The sequence below is a fragment of the Heterodontus francisci genome, chromosome 3, assembly GCF_036365525.1.
Source record: "Heterodontus francisci isolate sHetFra1 chromosome 3, sHetFra1.hap1, whole genome shotgun sequence".
Taxonomy (NCBI): Eukaryota; Metazoa; Chordata; class Chondrichthyes; order Heterodontiformes; family Heterodontidae; genus Heterodontus; species Heterodontus francisci.
In genome coordinates this window covers 146665962-146680324 of record NC_090373.1, presented here as the reverse complement: position 1 = coordinate 146680324, position 14363 = coordinate 146665962, and the positions used below count along the sequence as shown (strand labels likewise).

The 14363-nt window shown below is 42.3% G+C and overlaps 1 protein-coding gene across 2 annotated transcripts in view; it reads right to left on the bottom strand.

Moving 5' to 3' along the window:
• lca5 (lebercilin LCA5) overlaps window positions 1-3027 on the bottom strand; it is a 143380-nt gene extending 140353 nt beyond the window's left edge. The window contains exon 1 of one of the 2 annotated variants that reach the window (XM_068026758.1): window positions 2784-3027. The gene's annotated coding sequence lies outside the window, so the exon portion shown is untranslated. Of the gene's footprint in view, window positions 1-2450; window positions 2499-2783 lie in introns of those variants that run through there. The other variant, XM_068026766.1, reaches the window with a different exon arrangement.
• Window positions 3028-14363: the final 11336 nt, after the last annotated feature.

Here is a 14363-nt window from a genome sequence, read left to right as displayed (position 1 = left end):
TTTTTCATCAGAGGAACATGAGCATCAACCAAGGAAAGTAACTTTATTTGGTGGACTCCATAACAAAAAATTGCCATCTTTATCAAAGGATGTCATGAAGGGCAACCTTCAGTCTTTTTTTTTTAAACAAAGTCAAAATGCTAATAAAAGCCTAGGATGATAGGTTTAATGATAAAATCTGCTGCAGCATTTCCAACACAAGAAGCTTGCAACGCTGAATTTATTTTCACTGGAATAAAGATTGAAGAGCAACATAATTCAGGTCCTTTAAAAAGTGAGATGAATAGATTATGGGGATGGCTTATCCAGTTACTGAACTAAAAGACAAAAATTCAAATGAATAAGTCTCAAGCAAGAATAGAAAAATTCTCTGGTGCTCTCTTATCCCTCAGATTCAGGATATGTGAACAGACTATACAAAAGCAGTTGATGCTTCTATTCAAAATGAAGCTGAATGAGTATTTAGTTGGTTACAGGATTGAAAGTTTACAATTAATTATAGCATAAGGTGACCACAATATTTCAAAGGATAGGATCGATCCTTTGCTGCTGGGCCAAGAGATAAGGGCAATGCCACTGCAGGTTCTCAGGTTTGAATGGTGGAGTTCAATGGATATCCTTTGCTTTGGCTTAACACTGGCGATCAGGATGAATTTATATAATAGTATTCTCTCAAGAGATTTTTTGGACCACTGTCAGTCATCAGGTAAATAGAAATAGTCTGTGAAGGACCAGACTTGATGGGCCAAATAGCACTCTCATTTTATGACTGATATTCTTCTCTGGATGATGACAATGGCAACAATGAGGGAGAAGGAATACAATGAAATATTAATGCGCTTCATTTTAAAAAACGACTACAAATTGCTCACAGTAAAACAGTATGTGCCTATCAGAGCTTTCAAGAGAATAAATGGGGCTTCATTTTCATCCTTACAGATGAAGATACTGTAATGATGTAAACTGGATTTTGCTCACCCCATGCACTAGTTTCCTGAAGAGGGTCCAGATGGTTAGAACGCTATTTGACACATGTTGCACAGAGAAATAGGTAGGTCTGGAAAAATTTGTTTTGGTTCATCCAGCCAGTCCCAGAGTTCGCAGACTGCAGAGTTAATTACCAATATCCCTCATCAAATGCCTATCCAATTCGCTTTAAAAAATTACTGTTCTCAACATTGATTACCTCCCTGGGCAGTCATTCCAAATATTCACCAACATAGGAACAAGAGTAGGCCATTTAGCATCTCAAGTCAGATCCACCATTCAGCACCTCAAGCCTGTTCCACTATTCAATTACCACATGGCTGATCAGTACCAATTCTATTTTCCAACTTCAGTTCAAAAGTTATATCTATGCTATTGGTTAATTTTATCTCACCCGAGCATAGTGCACTGACCCATCTTGGCCCCACCCTCTGGAACTCTCTCCCTAAATCCTTCTGCCTCTTCGCTTCCCTCTTCTATGAGATCCTCCTTAAAACAGATCTCTCTTGGTCAACATCCATTTTTATCAAATTACCATATAGTGAAACGCTTGTTGTGACTTGAAAGTTTAGAACCACCACAGAAAAGTTATTTGCAGTTACAATTTGAACATAAGTATCATATATTTTACAATCCTTTCCAGCATACCCTGCTTGGAAGAATTCACAAAGTACGAACGTTTCATGCTCAGTCCTTGCTCCTGTCATCTGCAGCTGGAATGCACCTGTTCAGAATGGTGATTATTTTAATGGCCACAAGCAGCACAGTACACAACAGTTCACTCAGTAAGCAACAGAATAGAGTCACGGAGGTTTGCATGTGCCATCGGAAAGAAGCACAGGGCAGAGTTGAAATGTTTTTTTGACGTTTCTGGAGAATTCCGCTCCTGTTTGTTCGTAACCGGTGGAAGAGCAACACTGGGAAATACAAGTATCCATTCTGCTGAAAGGTCACAGACCTGAAATGTTAACTGCTCCACAGATGCTGCCAGACCTGCTGAGTATTTCCAGCACTTTGTTTGTATTTCAGATTTCCAGCTTCCGCAGTATTTTGCTTTTATTATACTGGGAAATACAAGTTATCTGCCAGTTTTTGGATCAACCTTCCAAGAAACTGAAGACAGTTTTTTTTTAAATGACAGTACTAAATAATTTGCTATCGTGTTTTGACGACATACGTTAGTTATAAGGATTCCACAATATGCAAGTGCACGACACAGAAGATTGCTCTTCTCAGAGACCTACATGTACAACCTATTCCAAGTAAACATTGCTGCAACTTTACAACCCACAGGAGTTAAACAACAAAAACAGATAACTTTAATAAACTTATCACTTATTCTACTAATCTAAAGATCCCGAATTGAGTTGAGTAATTGCAGATGAAGGCCACAGAATCAAATTATTCGTTTCGAGACTCAAGAGCGGTAATCGGTAAGAAAATAAAAGGAGCGAAAAATTCACCTATCCCACCGAGGACACTTAACAACCCGAGGCACGTCAGACCCACGGCGTGCGGAGTCAATAATACAAAACAAAAAAAAAACTAGAATATAAACTCGTGTGAACACTCAAATCCGTGTGCAAAGCAAGCGGCTCAAGGTCTTATTCAAGAGCCGGTCCCATGCAATCCTTCACTGGCGGTCCGGCTACGATCAGACGCGGAGGGAGGGGGGGCCCAGGCCCTTCAGCGAGGCCGGGCCTGGAAAGAAGCGGCTCTGCAGCAACCGCTTTGGGTGGGTGGGTGAGAGGGTCGAGTGTGACTAGAGCCTTCAACCCACTAAATATACTCCTTACCTCTAGCTGCCCTCTGCCCGCACTCGCTTTGGGCCAGTCCCCTGCGCCGCCGTTGCTGCTGGTAACCCCGCTCGCTCTCAGTCTCCGCCGTTGCTCTTGGTGACCGCACCGCCCTCCCTCCGTCCGGCGCGCGCTTCCCGGGAAATATTTACAGCGGCTGCCTGGGTAACCCGAGCGCGCGCAGCCGCCTGCACCAACATCGCAAGTGCAACTACGAACACAGAAAATAATGCCGAGTCAAGCAACCGTGTTAGGGTGGTGCATTGAGTTAGACGTTTCTTTCGCTTTCTAACAGAAAGTGCTGGAAATGCTCAACAGGTCTGGCAGCATCTGTGAGGTGAGATTCCACAGTTGCGGACACTGGGGCCACCCCTAGTGTCTCCTTATTGTTTTTTTTTTGAAACAAAGCATCTGTGGAGTGAGGAACAGAGCTAACGCTTCAGCTGGATCTCTTTTCGGCAGAACTGCACACTTGGAGCAGAGGTTGGCAAATTGGGGTCAACGAGGGCACTTGCCAAATCTGCAGATTTCCATGTTTAGGGACATAAGAAAAATGGCCAGCTGGTCCATAAAACAAGCTCTACAATCATGCTGTATGACTGTACAATTCAGCCATGCAATCTCCTGGGTGCGGCAAAACAAACAGAAAAGAAACCCAGGGCCAAAATGGGAAAACAAACCTGGAAGATTCCTATACAATCCCATTAGGTGATATTTTCTGAAGTCGTTTCTACATGTCTGACAACACCCAGCTATGCCTTTCGACCACCTCCGTGCTGTTAGAATCCTTGTCAGACATTCAGTTTTGGAATGAGCTGTAACTTCTTTCAGCAAAACATCAAAAAGACCAAAGTCATTGTCTTCAGCAACCACCACAAATTCAGTTGTCTTCCTGCTTAGTCCATTACCATTGCTGGCCACTGCCACAAACTGAATTGAAATGTTAGCAACCTATTTGACCCCAAAATGAGCTTCCGACCCTATGGACGGACTTTTACGCCACCCCACCGAGCTGGATGGTGGCGTGAGGGTGGTGTAAAATGGAGCGGGAGGCTTTCCCGACCATTTGCATGGGGGGATGCAAAAAATGACCCGCCCAACCAAGGCCCTTAAGTGGCCACTTAAGGGCCTTCGCCCGCCTCCATGCGGATTTTACACGTGGCAAGCGGGCATCCTGGAGCCAGGAAAAGCAGGTGACTTCTCAGTGTCCCGGGGGGGGGGGGGCCTGCTCATCGGGCACAGGGCGCCGTCCCCGATTCCCCAACCACCCCCAAGACTCAACACACACCCCCCTTCTCCCCAAACGACCACGCTTGGCTCGCCGGGGCCCGACCGATTTCCCCCAGCGAGGCAACCAAAACTTACTTTTTGCTCCCAGGCATCTTGTCTTCATGCTGGGCTGTAGTCCCAGCAGTGGCCACCACTCCCAGTGGCGCTGATTGGCCGGCAGCTCTATTAGGCGGAACTTCCTACCTCAAGTGGGTGGAAGTCCCACCTCAGATCAATTAAAGCCCGGGGACCCGTAAAATATGGAACTGATCCCCAGGCGAGGTGGAAGCGGGTTCTCTACCTACTTTTACATCGGAGGCCACCTCCCTTCCACCCACCGTAAAATCCAGCCCTATATCTTCAAAATATCTCTCCCTTTCACCTTCATAACATTGCCTGCTTCCATTCCTACCTCAGCTACTGCTGAAATCCTCATTTATTTGTTTGTAACCTCCAGCCTTGAGTATTACAGTGGTTCCTTGGCCACCCTCCCATCATCCAGAACCTTCAGCATGCCCAAATCTCTGCTGCCTGTCTCCTATCCCAAACCAAAACACCTGTTCTTGCTGACCTGCATTGGCATCTTGTCCCTCAATGCCTCAAATTTAAATTTCTCATCATTTTCTTTAAATTCTATCACATAACTGCAGAACAATGCAAATTACAATAATGAATAAATGATTTCTAAGCCTTTTTCCTCTAACCAATATCCAATACTCCTACTTTATCAGGTGACGATATTTTCTGTAACAATAGATGTTGCATTTATGTTCTGTATGTAATATAATGTTCCTCTATTTTTAATATAGTTGCATCAATATCCAAACCAGATTGTTATTTGTGTTACAAAAATAATGTTTTCATTTTCCACTAGAGGGTGCTTCAAAACACAGCCAATGGGAAATTTTCTTAAATCTCATAATGTGGCATTTTCTGAGTGTAATTCACCATTTTAGATGATCTTAAGAAATGTTTTAAAAACCCTAAAGAACTTGATTCAGATCTTTACAGAGGTGATATTCCCCGTATTTGCATTAATTTGGCAATGCTTATTTGTTATCCAGATAATATGAGCACATAATTGTGTCAAATCTGTACTCTAGTCCGTCATATGCAGCTGATATTTTGTTAACCAGTTTTTGTAAAAACATTTGTCAACAAACCCGGGAACATCGACTAACACTGGAATTTCATATAAAAAGTCAGAAATCCTAATAGCTAACACTTGCCACAAACAAATTCCTATTAAGTTGTTTTAGTTTTAGTTTAGAGATACAGCACTGAAACAGGCCCTTCGGCCCACCGAGTCTGTGCCGACCATCAACCTCCCATTTATACTAATCCTACACTAATTCCATATTCCTACCACATCCCCACCTGTCCCTATATTTCCCTAACACCTACCTATACTAGGGGCAATTGCTAATGGCCAATTTACCTATCAACCTGCAAGTCTTTGGCTTGTGGGAGGAAACCGGAGCACCCGGAGGAAACCCACGCAGACACAGGGAGAACTTGCAAACTCCACACAGTTCAATGACTGATTTCTTCAAGACCACTAAAAAAGGGAGCAATCATTTTGCTGGCAAATTTTAAGAACTAGCTTTTCAAACTTGGCAGGATAATGATGATGTGTGAGCACGCAAACACATTTAAGGTGAAGAAAAAAAGGGAGGGAGACAGAAAGCAGGGAACTACAGGCCAGTTAGCTTAACATCTGTCTTAGGGAAAATGTTAGAAGCTATTATTAAAATGCAGGGCATTTAGAAAAATTCAAGGTAATCAGGCAGATTCAACATGGATTTGTGAAAGGGAAATCATGTTTAACCAATTTATTGGAGTTCTTTGAGGGAGTTACATGTGCTGTGGATAAAGGGGAACTGATGGATGTATTGTACTTAGATTTCCAGAAGGCATTTGATAAGGTGCCACATCAAAGGTTATTGTAGAAAATAAAAGCTGATGGTGTAGGGGGTAACATATTGGCATGGATAGAAGATTGGCTAGCTAACAGGAAACAGAGAGTAGGCATAAATGGGTCATTTTCTGGTTGGCAAGATGTAACAAGTGGCGTACCACAGGGATCTGTGTCAGGGCCTCAACCTTTTACAATTTATATAAATGACTTAGATGAAGGGACCAAAGGTATGGTTGCTAAATTTGCTGATGACACAGAGGTAGGTAGGAAAGTAACTTGGGAAGTGGACATAAGGAGGCTACAAAGGGATATAGATAGGTTAGGTGAGTGGGCAAAGACCTGGCAAATGGAGTATAATGTGGGAAAGTGGGAAATTGTCCATTTTGGCAGGAAGAATAAAAAAAAAGCATATTATCCAAATGGCGAGAGATTGCAGAGCTCTGAGATGCAGAGGCATCTGGGTATCCTAGTGCATGAATTGTAAAACATTAGTATGCAGGTACAGCGAGTAATTAGGAAAGCTAATAGAATGTTAACGTTCATCGCGAGGGGAATTGAATACAAAAGTAGGGAGTTTATGCTTCAGCTATACAGGGCATTGGTGAGACCACATCTGGAGTACTGTGTACAGTACTGGTCTCCTTATTTAAGGAAGGATGTAAATTCATTGGAGGCAGTACAGAAAAGGTTTACTAGACTAATACCTGGAAAGACAGGCTGTCGTATGAGGAAAGATTGGACAGGCTAGGCTTGTATCTGCTGGAATTTAGAAGAGTAAGAGGCAACTTGATTGAAACATATAAGATCCTGAGGGGTCTTGACAGGGTGGATGTGGAAAGGATGTTTCCCCTTGTGGGAGAATCTAGAGCTAGGGGTCTGTTTAAAAATAAGGGGTCACCCATTTAAGACAGAGATCAGGAGAATTTTTCTCTCAGACGGTCGTGAGTCTTTGGAATTTTCTTCCTGAAAAGGCGGTGGAAGCCGAGTCTTTGAATATTTTTAAGACAGAGGTCGACAGATTCTTGATAAGCAAGGGGGTGGATGGTTATTGGGGGTAAGTGGAAATGTGGAATAATCAGTTCAATCATGAACTTATTGAATGGTGGAGCGTGATCGAAGGGCCGAGTGGCCTACTCCTGCTCCTAATTCGTATGTTCGTATATCCGTATGACAAGATGCCACCTCGGTCAAATAGCCAAAAAATACTCACTATCTAGACATATGTGAACAGTGACCACTTGGGTGAGGTATCCCATCCTGAGGATTCTGAAGAATTAGTTGTTAATCAAGAAAACAAATTGATAAACTAAGCAATTGATGCCATTTTAAAACTACTGTAGTACTTCAGCTTGTTGACATAATGTATTGGCAATGTTCTAAATCTATATTGCTAACAAATATGCATAATACTATGATTCCCCCCACATGGTAAGCTTCTCATCTGGGCAGTACGGGAGACCAGTAACAAATAGAAATTGGACATAACTCAGACATCCAAGCGAAATTGTAGAATAGTGACAACAAAAACTCACTCCGATATAACAAGTGGTTACTGCTTATATCACAAAATAGACCTAGAAGCAAGGCCGTCCCCTGCGTACTTTCATTCAGATAATGGTGCATGGAAAAGCAGTAAAGGGAAATAATGTTAAAAAAGGGAAGGCAATATGAATATCTAAGAACTACATATTGTGGTTGATTTTCAGAGCGCCACCACGTTGGAGGCCCTTTGTGATTTTAAAACAATGCCTGCCTTTTCCAAGTTGCATATAACCTTCAGTGCTCAAAAGGTTTATACTAAACCCCATTCATTTTTTAACGTTAAAAGTCTAGTGGCTTCAAAACGCTTGGCACAACTTCAGTAGCTAGTTTTGGCAGCAGTGCGGTGAGAAAAAAAGAATACCTTTGAATCCAGCCTGACAAATATGATGGATGGTATTAAACTTTAGCACTAGCTTTTTTAAAGCAGGAATTAACATTGTTATTTATTGTGACATCTATTCTGCTCATTGAATCAGAACTTAAAAAAAACATGATCACAGCTTTAGCGGGGACTGACAAATAAATAAAAGAGCCCTGTACCAGGAAATAAATCAAGTTTGTAGGGCATAAAAAACTTACATGATGTGCACTAGATTCTAGGATGCATGAGTCAGGTTATAAAAAGAATCCATAGTTCCTGTGTTTTTTTAGACAAGTAGGAAACCTATTCATGCTGGCATTTGGACTTTTGTCATTATGGTCAACATTCTGTCACATGAATTCCAAAGTATCGTACTGTTAGAGGAGGGGTTTTCTGATTTATAAGTTGCTGAAAAAAGAGACATGCTGTTGGAGCATTTTGTCTTGCACTCATCAGGACAGATGAAAGAATGATAAATTTCAAAGGGAGCAACAATTTATACTGCATGAGAAAAGGGATGCTGGTTGGTTGGCAAGTCGACTCTGATTGGTCGAGGCATTCCCTGGAGAATGCCAGGGAATTATTGTCCCCCACGCTTTGTTTAATTCAAAAAAGGTGCAAAGCCTGGATGTGTGCCAGCAGAGGACAGGTCCCTGTGTATGAATATATGTAGCTTCAAGCAAGCATAAATGAGCCACATTGTGAGCCAGATTGATAATCTTAAATTGGTTGTTAGTGTAATTCTTAACACACTCGGGATTGTTCAGTAAGTGCTGTCCAATTGCAGGATCACATCTAACAATAGACACTATGAGCTGAGTTTTGCAAGTACGGGTATTCTCCAAGTGACTATTTATAAGTTACTCCTCAAGGTAATACGGTCTACAGCATTGGCTGTCAGGCATTCACAGATTTAATAAACGTGCATTAATAGTTATTATTGACAATAATTAAACATGCACTTAACAGCTGCACTTATGGCAAAACCTGGCAAGTTATTAGCTGAAGAATACAAAATGTGTTACAGTTACGACCTCGGTTGATTTCTAGGTTGAGTAGACCTTCGAATTCCAGAATGTTTATTCTAAAACTCTTACATTTTATTGTTGAGGTGGTGCAGGTTATAATGACTTGGGACGTGGCAGGGGTGGGTGTCAAAGAAGGCTGTTTTCATATATCTGGGAAGGTTATAAATGGGCCAGAGGTAGGTCAAGGATAAACAGTTTATTTGAATCCATTATCAGATTATCAATGGCCCAAATTTCATGGTTGGTGACGCAGTGATGGTGCTTGCCTTTGTTCCTCCTTAAAAAGGCACAAGTTCAAGATTCACTTGCTTCCCTATCCCATTGTCGCCTCACCTGAAGAATCCACCGATTTCCCTTTATCTACCCCACTGGTTGCATCTTCAATGAACTGTAATAGATTTGTCAAACACAATTTTCCTTTCATAAAACCATATTGACTCTGCCTTTCTAAGTTTCTATGATTTTCTAAGTGCTGTGTGACCATTTCCTTAATGATGGATTCCAACTTTTTCTCGACCACTGATGTCAGACTATCTACCCTGTCTATCTCTCCCTCCTTTCTTGAGCAGTAGTCATGACTTAGTACGACATTAAAAGCCGAGTTACGTGTCATTAAGGAGGCATAACTTTTTGGGGTTTTTAATAGCCATATTACAGCATAAGGGAGGAAGTTCTCATCAGTTCAGTGATTTCTAATTGTTTGCAGTCTGCTAAAAAGCAGACTAAAAAAACAAAGCCTCTGAAGAAGCATAGAACAACTGACATAACCTCTGGATTGCTGTGTTAAAGCACGCATGTGGCTCTCTCTCTCTATGTCCATGCTCCAGAAGTTGCTGTCAGTTTCAGAGGAGTAATGAGGGTGAACGCTGACAGTTTTTCTGTCATTACTACCAAAAAATCAGAGCAAACAACATTTCAACTTGTAATGCTTGTGAGAATTGCTGTTAGAACAGAAATACTGGTAAAGAGCCATCCAGAGGCCAGAGTGCAGAACTGCATGAAACCTCAACTATCAGATTAGTGCTCTTGCTTTTTAATCAATTATTTAACATGAAAATGGCCGATCACAGCACCACCTACAGGCATTTAAAGGTGAACACTTGTAAAATAGATTTGGCATTGAAAGAGCAAGTGGTAGGAGTTTGCAATGCATTTTGGAACAAAATGTTGCAGCCCACTCAGCATAATAATACAAAATTAGTATATCTTTGCTGGTATTAGAACAGATGTGTAAAGTGATACATTTTGTTAGGAAGAATGAGGAGAGGCAATGTAAACTGGATGGTACAATTTTATTTAAAGGGAATGCAGGAAAAGAGAGTGATATGGGTGAATGTACACAAATATTTGAAGGTGCACAGGACATGCCTGAGCAAACATCCACATCACTGGGTAGATCGCAATATCATAGCTGTCCTATAATGGTTTGGCGAGGGGAGTAGGTAGCTCTGGTGCCTAGGTTTTCAGCACTACAGCTGGATATTATCAGGGCCTATAGACTTTACTGTGACTGGTGCACTTAGCAACTTTTTAATGTCACATGGAGTGAGCTAGATTTCCTGGACATTAGGATCGGGGACCTCAAGAGGAGGCCGAGAAAAATCACATGCTTGGAAGATGGTTGCAAACACTTGAGCTTCATATAATAAAAACAGAAAATGCTGGAATAAAAGCTTGGCTGTTCAGGGGTGATGTCAGGAAGTACTTCTTCACACAAAGGGTAGTAGAAATCTGGATCTTATTCCGCCAAAAAGATGTTGAGGCCAGGTCAAAATTTCAAAACTGAGATTCATAGATTTCTGTTAGGTAAGGATAATGATTGATATGGAACCAAGGTGGGTAAATGAAGTTGAGCTACAGATCAGCCAAGATCTAATTGAATGGCACGACAGGTTTGAGAGGTTGAATGGCCGAATCCTGTTGCTATATCCCAGGAGATTACTGCCAGGTTGAGCTACGAAACCCAATGGCCGTGGTACTGGTAGATTAAATAATGCAAATACCACTCTGTTATCCTTATATCCTGAACCGCCTTTAATTCCTATTTCTTTTCCAATATAGATGCTCTCCAATGGATCATCGCAGTTGATCCATTGGAGGGCTTGACAAACTTCCAGTTTGGAAGCAGACAAGGATATCCACTGCTGATAAGGTCTTGACAACAGGTGGCTTTCAGCCACGCATCTTCAGAAGGAATTAATGAATGGTGCTAATCCTTCTTGGGGTTGAACCAGTCAATGTCAGGTGCAGTCAACCCTGTTGGTGACTGTGGGCACTGCAGCTGGTGGTCCGACGTGAGCCGTGCGCACCGCGCTGCCCACTGGGAGATGTAGTCCGCAGCTGCCGTCTTCCCTCGTGAAAGGCGCGGAGGAAAGACTACATTACCCAGCATCCCGCGCGGGGCCGAGCTGCGCTGGCAGCACAGCGGTGAATGAGTAAAGCGCTTGGCAAATCCCAGGAAGGGTGCGATCGGTAATGAGATTGGGAAACGTGCATTTATTTATTTACTTCCTTCCAACTCCGTGTCATGCAGTCATAGGCAGCAGCTGGATAGCTCAGCCTGTCGCTTAGGTTCCAATCAAATTCTTGTTCGCGTAATCCGCAGTTTTTCTCTCTGCATTTGAGAAGATGGTTATTCGTGTGTTCATCGCCTCCTCTTCTGCCTCTGTTGCGGTAAGTAGGAAAGCAGCAGCAGGTTATTGCTGCGGGAGGTTACGGTCATGTTTGTACTGCATTTGGACTTCACTTCAGCAACCAAAATAAATTCAATAACCCTCCTTTTATAGAGATCTATATGCACATTATATTTTAATAGAACTGGGTCTCAAACTTAAAATAACGTCTTCGTGTCTATGATGCAATGAATACCATGGATATTTTGACATTTCTTGCAATAACCAATGCAGCTTAGTGGATTTAGAAGTAAACCTTTTTTGCTGCTGTCACAGATACAAGGGAGTTCCGATTTGTTTTTCTTACGTGACAAAACTTTGGAAATGCGTTGCCATTGGTGTGATAATTTAAGTCGCAAGTGAGCCTATTCGATTTGTCGATGTGTTTCGAGTAGATTGAAAGATTTCTACTGAACTAAATGATTGTGTTATGTTTCTGTGATATAACATACACTCTTACTCTCACCCACTTCTTCATGCCACCCTCAGCCAACTGTGAGAAGGCAGAGAGTGGGGACTGCACAGCCAATTTTTGTTTGCCACTGCAGCAGAGGGACACATGCTCTTCGTTTGATAGTTCCCAGTGGAGTTGGGGATTGAAACTGCCTCTCTCTACTCTGCACCACTTGTATTTTGGTGCTCCGTTGCATAATGCTATTGAGCCATTCTAAACCAATTGTTTTTAATTTCACTATAGTGAATCAAGATAGATGGCAACAAAATTCTTATTGATAAGCATGGGATGAGTTCAATGTTTTTCTAGGATTTTAATATGTGGACTATTAATGCAATATTTAACTTTATTCAAAGGAAATGAATGAAGCTATTGACTGTTCATCTCCCGGATAATTTATTTTTCATTCAAGTGAATTTATCATTTGTCTCATGGTGGACGTCACACTTGCAAAAATAAATTCTATTTTATTTAAAACCCCTTCTGAACACTGGAAGAGTTAAAGTTTAAAATATAAACACAAACTTCCTTTGAATACCCTCATCAAAACAATTGTTATATTGCCACTTTAGGATCAGTCCTAAAGTGACTCCAGGATGGTGTGTTGCCTCCCTGGTGCCAGGGTCCGGGATGTCACTGAACGGCTGCAGGGCATCCTGAATGGGGAGGGTGATGAGGTAGAGGTCATGGTACATGTTGGTACCAATGACATAGGTAGAAAGAGGGATGAGGTCTTGCATCAAGAATTCAGGGAGTTAGGCAGTAGACTAAAAAGCAGGACCTCTCGGGTTGTAATCTCTGGATTACTCCCAGTGCCACGTTCTAGCGAGTATAGAAATAGGAGAAAAGCACAGATGAACGCGTGGCTTCAGAGTTGGTGCAGGAGGGAGGGTTTTAGATTCCTGGACCACTGGGACCATTTCTGGGGAAGGTGGGACCTGTACAAGTGGGACGGTCTACATCTGAACCAGAGGGGGACTAACATCCTTGTTGGCGGGTTTGCTAGTGCTGTTGGGAAGTGTTTAAATTAATTTGGCAGGGGGAGGGGATGCAGACTCCTAGCAGAATAGGGACACAGCTAAACACAGGAAAGCGAACAAGTCAGAGGGAATACAGCGGAAGTAAGTTTCAAGGGAGTAAGACCAGGATGGAAGGCCTCTACTTTAATGCCAGGAGTATTGCAGGTAAAACGAATGAGTTAAGGGCAAGGATTGACACGTGGAATTGTGATATATCTATCACGGAGACATGGTTGAGGGAGGGGCAGGATTGGCAGCTCAATATCCCGGGATATAGAATCTTCAGGCGAGACAAAGGAGGGGGTAAAAGAGAAGGGGGCATTGCAATATTAGTTAAGGAGTCAGTTACTGCAGTAAGGAGAGATGATATCTTGGAGGGGGCATCAAATGAAGCTTTATGGGTAGAGTTTAGGAATAAAAAATGGACAGCCACATTGCTAGGTGTTTATTATAGACCCCCAGATAGTCAGCGGGAAATTGAGGAGCAAATATGTGCGCAATTTGCAGAGGTGTGTAAAAATAATAGGGTAATTAGGTGATTTCAACTTTCCCAACATTAATTGGGATAGTCATCGTGTTAAGGGCTTAGATGGAGTGGAGTTCTTAAAATGTATACAGGAGAACTTTTTAGCTAAATATGTATAGGATCCAACAAGGGAGGGTGCAGTGCTGGACCTAATTCTGGGGAATGAAGCCGGAAAGGTGGTTGATGTGTTGGTGGGGGAGCATTTTGGTGATAGTGACCACAACATGGTACAATTTAAGCTTGTTATGGAGAAAGAAATAGACAAGTTGCAAAAAAAGGTTTTGGATTGGGGGAGAGCGAATTTTAGTAAAATAAGGCAGGATCTGGCCAAGGTAGACTGGAAAGAGTTACTTGTCGGGAAATCTACAGAAGAGCAGTGGGGGGCTTTCAAAAAGAAAATGGGGAGGGTACAGGCCTGACATGTTCCCTCCAGGGTAACAGATAGGAGCAACAAGCCCAGAGAACCATAGATGACCAGAAACATTCAGGGTATGATGAGAAGGAAAAGAGAGGCTTTTAGCAAATACAAAGAGAGAAAATCAATGGAAGCATTAGTGGAGGACAGAAAGTGTAGGATGGAGCTTAAGAAAGCAATTAGGAGAGCAAAGAGGGGATATGAGAAAGCTCAGGCTGGTAAAAGTAGGGAAAATCCCAAGATATTCCATAAGTATATCAATGGGAAGAGGATAACCAGGGAAAGAGTAGGACCCATTAGGGAATAAGGGGGAAATTTATGGGTGGAGCCAGAGGACATTGGTCGGGTGTTGAACGAATACTTCTCATCTGTCTTC